This window comes from Nomascus leucogenys, chromosome 11 (genome assembly GCF_006542625.1).
Source record: "Nomascus leucogenys isolate Asia chromosome 11, Asia_NLE_v1, whole genome shotgun sequence".
In the NCBI taxonomy this organism is placed as follows: domain Eukaryota; kingdom Metazoa; phylum Chordata; class Mammalia; order Primates; family Hylobatidae; genus Nomascus; species Nomascus leucogenys.
This window is the reverse complement of record NC_044391.1, coordinates 108566767-108575776: the sequence shown is the minus strand read 5'-3', so window position 1 is coordinate 108575776 and position 9010 is coordinate 108566767. Positions and strand designations below refer to the sequence as shown.

The 9010-nt window shown below is 38.9% G+C and overlaps 1 long non-coding RNA gene across 1 annotated transcript; it reads right to left on the bottom strand.

The window, feature by feature from the left end:
* Nucleotides 1-5657: 5657 nt before the first annotated feature.
* LOC115837368 lies at nucleotides 5658-8535 on the bottom strand. Its single transcript, XR_004032420.1, has 4 exons — nucleotides 8459-8535; nucleotides 7828-7978; nucleotides 6717-6757; nucleotides 5658-6356 (listed from the first exon to the last, which is right to left on the bottom strand). It is a non-coding gene; the product is annotated as an uncharacterized LOC115837368 (long non-coding RNA).
* Nucleotides 8536-9010: the final 475 nt, after the last annotated feature.

Here is a 9010-nt window from a genome sequence, read left to right as displayed (position 1 = left end):
AGAAAAGATGCAGACGCTGAACGTGAGAAGCAGAATAACCAGTAGGGAGGCGAGAGGAGGGGCCATCCCAAAAGAAAGAGGAGAAAAAAATAAAGAGGAAAGGAGGAAAGGAAAATCATGTAAGACAATGAAACACAGAGTAATGAAAGAGAAGACGGCAGAGTAGACAAACGTCTCATCACTCAGATTAAGAATGATAGAGCAGCAAAGGAATTTTAGATTCCTAATGTGTGGAAGAAGAAACTAAGGTAAAGAGGAAACACATTATCCAATGTCACTCGCGGTGTCAGGGCTGGACTGCAGGTCTCCTGGTGACACAGCGTAGTGCTCTTTTCAACTAAATCAGGCTAGTGCCGTGGTACATCATAGCTTTTTTTTCAGTGTGACCAGTTCCCCATGTATGGTTAAGTGCATGCACAATAATTATTTGTGGAATGGAGAATACAATGGAACATGCTGGCATAGTAAGAAACCATTTGTATTATTATTGGACCACTGGCTTTTATTTTGTAAGGCAAAGAACTTTAAAATGCATATGTTTCATTGTCCCTCCACAGTGCCTTTCTGCTGTGCTTTACCAGGCACCCCTCTCCCATCCATGCCGCAGACTTCCTAATCTCCTGAAGCTCCTTATTTATTTCTCCTTTTATATATTGTGATGGTCACTTTTTACCTTGTGGTATCCACCCTTCTTTTTATCCATCTTGTTTTCCTTACTTCATTGTAAACCCTTTGAGATGAGAGATCCCATCCAGTTGTCTGTGATACGGGGTCAAGTGCATTGAATTAGGAGAGGTGGTAGAGAGCCAGCTTTGACCCTGTTAAAACTGAAGGTCATTTTCCTCATCCATAAATGCCGATAAGTAGTTTCTGGATTCTCCATCTCAGAGGATGCTGACGAAATTCACTTGCAACACTGTGAACTGCTACAACAGTTCATTTGAATGTTCTAAATGAGAAGAGTGTGGTTGCTGTTGACGTCTGCTTCCCTTGTAGCACTTAGCATAAGTTAACCACCCTGCAGGCACATTTTTGTTGAATGAACAACATAGCAATCACATTAGCATCTTCCATTTTAAACTGGCCCCTTCTCCTTCCAAAATTAACAGAACTTTCTGTTTTCCAAAGCTTTGGTGATGAATTCCAAAACTTCATTTGTATTTCTTTTTTTAGTTGAGAAAACTTCTTATAAATCCTTTTGGGTCACTCCATTCTCTTCCCATAATTCTTGGACAAAAATACTGGATCAAGCCCCTCAAAGATCCTTAGTCTATGCAAGGCAAAGGCATATATATGCCAGGCACTTTATATGCACCATCAAGTTGGTGCCTCACATGATTATGTCAGAGAAGCACTATTATTAGCTCCACTACACATGAGAAAATTGAAGTACAGAACTAATTTACCCAAGTTGCTTTTCTCTGTTCATGTGAAAATTTATAAAACATATGGAATACAAACACCATCTTCTATCCCCACTTGCCTGACAACTGTGACATATTATCTGAGATCATTGATTTGGCTAATGAAAAAGGATCAGAATCATGAAATCATGTATTTTTATTTCCCTCTCAAGTCTGATTTTTTTTAACACTGATTTTTTTTTTTTTTTTTTTTTTTTTGTGGTATCTTGTCATCTGATATCTTCCCAGCTTGACTTGGTAGAAGTGACAGCATCCTCACCCTTAGGCTTCATGGAAAAATCCAGTCAAGTCTCAGTGCAGAGACTTTTGAAATACTGCACTCTCAGTCAAAGGGGGCTAGAAAGATTCTGTTTTATTAAGTCAAGCTGTTTCATATTGCTGCTGTAACAAATTACTGCAAACGTAGCATCTTGAAATAATACATTAATTCTTTTACATTTCTGGAGGCCAGAAGTCTAAAATCAAGGGATTGGTAGAACTGTGTTCTCTTGGGAGACTCTACAAGACATTGTGTTTCCTTGCCTCTTCCAACTTCTAGAGGTGCCTTTCTTGCTTACTTTGTCTCACGGCCCCTTCTGTTTTCAAAGCATATCATTCCAGTATCTGCTTCCATCTTCAAATCACGTTCTCCCCTTTGTGGTCAAATCTCCCTCTGTCTCCCTGTTTATAAGGACAGTTGTGACTGCATTTAGGATAATCCAGGATCCCTATCTCAAGGTCCTTAATTTAAACATATTTGCAAAGTCTCTTTTTGCTATATAAGGCAACATTCACAGATGCCGGGGATTAGGATCTTAATATCTTTGACAGCCATTATTCTGTATACCACACCACCCAGGGACATTATAAAGAAGCATATAATGTCTTCATTGAGATTCTGTGTTGATAAAAAAGGAAAGTCTTTCATGCATCCATTCTGTGAAAGAGCTTAGAGTTAAAAAAAAGTACACCACCTATTCACTGTGGGAATTCCTATACCTTAACATTTACATAAAAAATGTTCCTGGGGTCATGATATTTCTGGGGGCACCTACCAAAAGCAACTGCAATGCTTTTCTGCAGGGACACTTCCACAACCCAGACCACATCTAATTTCTACCTATCTCCATATTGTCATTGAAAATGTGCTCACACTCAAAAATTATAGAATATACATGAAAAAAATGACAGTAAACAGATACAAAAAATGAGAGTTTGCATGCTAAGAGCTTGAGATAAAGCCATCTAAGGGAAACTACAAAATAAATGTTTAAAATAATTAAAGATGTGAAATTAACAATAAAACAGTAAGAAAAAAATAATACTCCATGAAAACAGAATAGGCAGATTTGAGAAAGAGCCAAATAGTACACACAGAAACAAAAAAATAAAATTATTGAAACTGAGAATTTGCCAGACAGCTTAGAGAGGAGACTAAACACAGTTATAGAGAGAATTAGTGCACAGTAGACAGATTTTGGATATTAGAATGCAGACCACATTCTTTTAGTACGAGTTTAAAGAAATGGCTGAGAATTTTTTATAGTTGAAGAAAGATATGAAACTTCAGATTGGAGATTTACAATACATTCAGAGCAGCAAAAAGAAAAATGAATTTATACCTATGAGGTGGGAGAATAGAGCCTGGAGGCAAGGAACCTAAGGACTTCCTAGAACTAAATCCAACAGAAACACTTCAGCTATGACAGGAAATATCCTCTTCATTTACATGAAGTATACACCAAGTAAATAACTTTGTAACTTCACTTCAGCTTCTTCATTTACATAGGACATATACCAAGTATCCAATGAAAGCTTCTAGAGGGTATTTAAACCCCAGAAGTCTGTAACCAGAACTCTGAGCTGCTTGCTCAGGTCTGCTCCCACCCTGTGGAGTCTGCTTTCATTTTCAATAAATCTCCGCTTTTGTTGTTTCATTCTTTCCTTGCTTTATTTGTGCATTTTGTCCAATTCTTTGTTTAAAAGGCCAAGAACCCAGACACCCTCTACCGGTAACACCTAGATACTTTGAAATGAAAATACAGAACAAAACAAGGAAAAGATCTTAAAATTTACCAGAGAGAAAAGAGGAATTATACACAATGAAACAAACTGGACAAACAACAGACTTCTTAGTAGCAAACCTAGAAACCTGAAGACAATAGAATATTATCTTCAATGTGTTAGAGCAATTATATACAAGAAAAAAGATAAGAAAATGTGTAAATAACATGCGTCTAAATCCAAATAAGCACAAAGTATTAAAAAAAAACAATGACTAATTGGGATGCTTAAAAGAGGTAGAATTAAACTGTCGACAATTCCAAATACATGGAATTTAGGATGAGGGTTATTGGATTATTGGTGGTTTTACATACTGGTATGAGAAAGATTTTGATTAAATGAAGATCATTTTTTAGGTTAAGTAGGCATATTAACAATTTAAGGGTAATACCTAAAAGAAAAGAGATACAAAGTATAATTCCAACCAGTAAAGGAAAAAAAAGAATAACATCCAATGAATTAAATGGAAAATGGATATTTCATATGTAATAACAATATTAACAACAATAATCACATAAGAACATTACACACCAATCTCAGGATGGCGGTTACTTATTAGGATGGCCACTTCAGGTTTGGAATTCTGCTGGAGTTTACTGTTATATTAAGAGGGGGATGGGGGAGTAAATATGGCCAAAAGTTAACATTTTATACTAACGAGGTACAAGTTTTATTACGGGAGTCAGATAGTTTGATATATTATTCACTCTGTTTTAAAACCACATTATAACTAAATGAAAAGAAGCAAATAGCACCAGATTAGGAATTAAAACGTCTGGATCAGGTTCAGGCTCTGACCTTAACCTGCTATCTGACCTTGGACATCACTAACTTGTTTTGTATCTCACTGTCCTCTCGTAGAATTAATGTCCTAGGGTAGATAATCTTTTAGCCACACCTCTGGAGTTTGATGACTCTCCAGTCATCTCTCCATTTTGATTTGCTCCCTGAACCACAGAGCTGAAAGGAAATACAAAACCCCTCATTTTATAGAGGTTTAGATTAGACGATCCCTGTATTTCCTCTGAGCTGAAAACTGAAGCACGGTTTTCCCTTCAGCAGAAAACTGAAGTCCAGAAAGGAGGCATGTTTTTGGCAGCGTCACACAGAGTTAAAATGAACAAAGAACTGTTATCCTAAGCTACAGTTCAGGCTGTTTCTTCACGCTCTGAGGCTTTATCTGTCTCTCAGTGGTGGTCTGAGGACAAAGGAGACAATGTCCACAGTAGGGAAGGCACCAGAATAGATAAGGACAACCTATTAGCACTGGGCTAAATGAGACCCAATATTATCCTTTATTAAGTCAAGCTGAGAAGTTGAATGCAGGGGGCGTTTTATATGTCAGCACTGTACCAATTATGAATGGACTGATTAACAAATAAACAAACAAATACTAGGAAATCAGGCCTGTTTTTGTGCTTCAGATTCACAGTAACACCCTGTTAACATGAACTTCAAGCATTAACACTAATAACCACACTAATCACAGCATTGAAAACTCCAAATTAATTCAAATGCTGCTCAATAGACCAGCACTGCGTCATCACTGCCTGATACTTTTCTATCTGTTCAGATCTCTATGCAGTAATTAAATCCATTAACATGTAAAACTGGCTTTTATTCTCAAGGGGAAAAGTGAAAAAGGGAGCTGAATAACAAAAATCCTGGTGATGGAACTACAACTTCTCACACCTTCAATTACATCCAAATTCTTGGCCTTTTCTTTCTAAAATAGCAGCTTTCCTGCTCCCGGCTTTGCATCCAGACCCACCGCATTTCACACATGCAGAAATATGACATAACTTAATGAAGGGGATGAGCATAGGTCTTAGAAACAGGAAACTTATACTGAGGTCATGACTCTGCCTCATATATATATATGTAAGACCTCGGTTTTATACAGCACATTCTTCTCCCCATTTGTGAAACGGGAATGTCAAGTGCTCTCCCAGGCTGATTGTAGGAATCAAATGAGATGATCAAAGTGACGGTGCTTTGCAAACACTAAAGGACTTTACAAAATGAGCTGTTGTTCTTCATGATGTTCAGAAGCTCATAGGAGATGACATTTATTCTGAGTGAGGTGTGGGAACAGTGTAGAATGAGAAAATACTATGTAAGTATTGTGCATAATAAGACCTACTGAAGAATACCTTTTAAAAGAAGATATACTCATGACTCTCCTATAAATACAAAATAGATATACACCAAAGGCTTTATTTAACTCATTAATTAATGAGGGAATTGGTAGATGTTACAATGAATTCAAAAGCAAACTGGGAGTGTCACACATTTTTAGTCAAATATGGAATATGCTGAAATGAATTTACAAAAGGATACAAAAGTGGTCACTACCTGCTGGAAAAAAATCAATTGATTTCCATTAGATCCAATTTGCATTTCTATGGACAATAATTATTTGTATTCCTATCAGTTTTCTATAACTTCATTTCTATCTTATGGGGTCGTAAAATAACCTAGTCAAAGATACGGAGAGAGCTGAGCACAGTGATGTGCTCCTGTAGCCCCAGCTACTAGGAGGCTAAAGCAGGAAAACTGCTTGAGCCCAGGAGTTCAAGACCAGCCCAGGCAAAAGAGCAAGACTGCCATCTTAAAAGACAAAACACAAGTCAAGGAGAGGCAGAGATAACCCAGGTAGCTGAATGAATCAGGACAGCCGTCAAGTGTCAACATTTTTCACAAATATCCCTTACAGACCCTTTATTGTAAAAATCCCAGATCTAGTCAAGACAGCTTTCTGAATTCTGGCTTCATTACTTGGCTGGGATCCGGGATATTTACTCAACTATCCTGGTTTTCCAGCTAATTTGCTGTGTGGGATAACTTTAGGCAAGTTCTCTTCTCCCAGCCAGGTCTCAGATTCCCTGTCTGAAAAATGAATGCATCAGATCAGTTGATCATTGGCCTTACATGACAAAACAATGAGAGAGTAGACTGAAAATGCTTTATACAATTGAGATAGTTAATCTCCCCATGAGGAAATATTTATATTAGTATTATTTGACCATCTTGAACAGATAAAGAAACATCATGTGGCTCTCCAGTTGCTTTACCTCTTAAATACATTTGTTTAGAAAGACAAACAAAATAAGAATTGTCAGGGAGAGACCGTGGAGGGTACTTCTGCATGCTAACGTATAATGTTAATTAATTTTATGTGTCACCTTGGAGGGTGTTCTTGGATGAGACTAACACTTAAGTTGATCAACTTTGAGTAAAGCAGATTACCGTTCAGCATGCTGGTGGGCCTCATCCAGTCAGTAGATGGCCTGAATGGAAGAAAAAGATCAACCTCACAAGCTAGATAGAATTCTCCAACAGACTGCCCTCCCAATGAAAGTCTGGGAACCCTGATTTGTGGGAGAGAGAAAGGCCTGGTTAGTGGCCCCAGTGGCCACAAAGGGCATCCCATGGAGCCTATCAAGGGACCTCAGCTCTGGTTCAGAACCACCACTTCCTACCTGGGCAGGAGTCACATCAACAGACATTCTTGGCTTTCCTGACAAGTGAGCTATGAGGAAGTGTCAGGGAACTTGAGCACTGAATGGCAAAGATAGAGAAAGGATCATGCCCAATCATAAAGCTCCTGAAAGAAGAAATGACCTCCTAAGATAAGGCTTAGTGCCCACCCTTGCTGAGACTCAGAATGAAGATACAGTAGTATCATAGAAGATTCTGTAATATCACTTACTGAGTCCTGCTGATGTGCCAGGAGCTGTGCTAAGTACACTTTACATAAATTGCCACACATGATCATCTCAACTGTGCTGAAAGCTAGAAGCATCATTCTCATTCAACAGATGAGGCAACTAAGCTCAGTGTAAGAAAATATTTTCCCCTAAATCACCAAGCTCTTGGAAAAGATGTCCCAAGGAAAGAGTGTGGCTGAAGACCAAGGGCCATCAAGGTAGAGACTAAGGACACCAGTGAACACCCACCACATGAGCTCGGGCAAAGAGGGTGGCAAGAGATTAGGAGACAGGTCAGTGAGGCAGGCAGGCTTGGATGGGGGCCAGCATGTCTATCTGTCCCTCCAAAAAACTCACTGCCATTCATTACAAATCGGTGGTCACCAGCAACATGTCACCTCCTCCTAGTTAAACCTTATCAGTCAGCCAAGGAAGAAGTTATGGTTGGTTAGACAAAGCACTTGTGGGCCCAGCCAGCCAAGAGCAGATCAGTTTACCAGTTATTGATGGGCTTTGATTTGCTAACAATTACATCACTTTTCAGAGAGACTAGGGAGGCACTGATGCAAGCTCACATTTCTTGAGGGAGCTCATTGGAGATGCTAAGTGAGGCACGTGATAGGAAATGGATTACAAGAAAGAAGAGTTACCTGAAATATTGACTGTCTTGAAAAAACAGTGCAGGTCTGAGTATGAGGTGAGTGAGTTAGAAACTACCAGTTCTGCCACCTTGAAGCCGTGCAGTCTTGAGCAAGCAGCTTATTTTTCTGAGCTTCTGAAAATGGAGATGTTACCATAGGCCTGTAGTGACTGCCAAATGAATGTGCAAATGTGAATGGGTTTTTATATATTAAAGTACTGGTCAGCAAACTTTTCCTGCAAAGGTCTAGATGTAAGTAATGTAGACTTTGTGGGTTAAACAGTCCCTACTGCAACTACTCAACACTGCTGTTGTGGTAGCAAAGCAGCTGTAAACAATATATGACACACGGTGCAGGACAGTTCTCCAGGTGGACCAACCCAGCTCTCTCCCCTTCTTGCTGTTGTTCCCTGGAATAACTGTAAAATATGCTGAGAATGCAACATCCTGAGACAAAGAGAGACTGGCTGGAACAGGCTGGCTCTGTTCCAGTTTCCACCTAGAGACGGGATGTTCTTCAACACATTAGCCTAGTGAGTCCTTTTATACCCTGGGGAGGGTATAAAACCCAGGGTTGTCTGCTTTTCAGGGTCCCTCAGCAGCAGTGCAAGTGGGGCACATGCAGATGAGAACTCATTTACCCGACAGCTTTTCTGAGTTTGGGGGGGAGAAGCTCACAATCAATCCTACACTTCTGTTATCCCTTGCTGTTTATCTGTAAATAATAAATTTATTTCATGTAATTTGTTATGTGTAAGGATCTTCTGCCTTACTAGATTCAGACAAGTTGGTAACCAGTGCACAGTGAACCTGCTTCACAAATGATTGTGGCTATGTTCCAATAAAGCTTTATTTGTAGATGCCAAAATTTAAATTTTAGGTAATTTTTACACTTCATGAAATATTTTTCTTCTTTTGATCTTTTTTCGAGTATTTAAAATACAAAAACATTCTTAGCTTTAAGCCACACAAAAAGAAAGTGGGCCAGATTTGGCCACTGAGCCAATTTCTGCCCCAAAGTTCTATGTAAATGTGGAACACACAATAGAGTGTGGAATACACAATAGAGGCAGTTGTGCAAAGAGATAAATAAGACTACATCTTTCTTATTGAAAAAGCCACTAGCTGCTAAGCATTGTGGTGCTAACGTGAAGGAATGAGAAGTCTGGGAAAAGACAGGCCAGTGTAGTCTG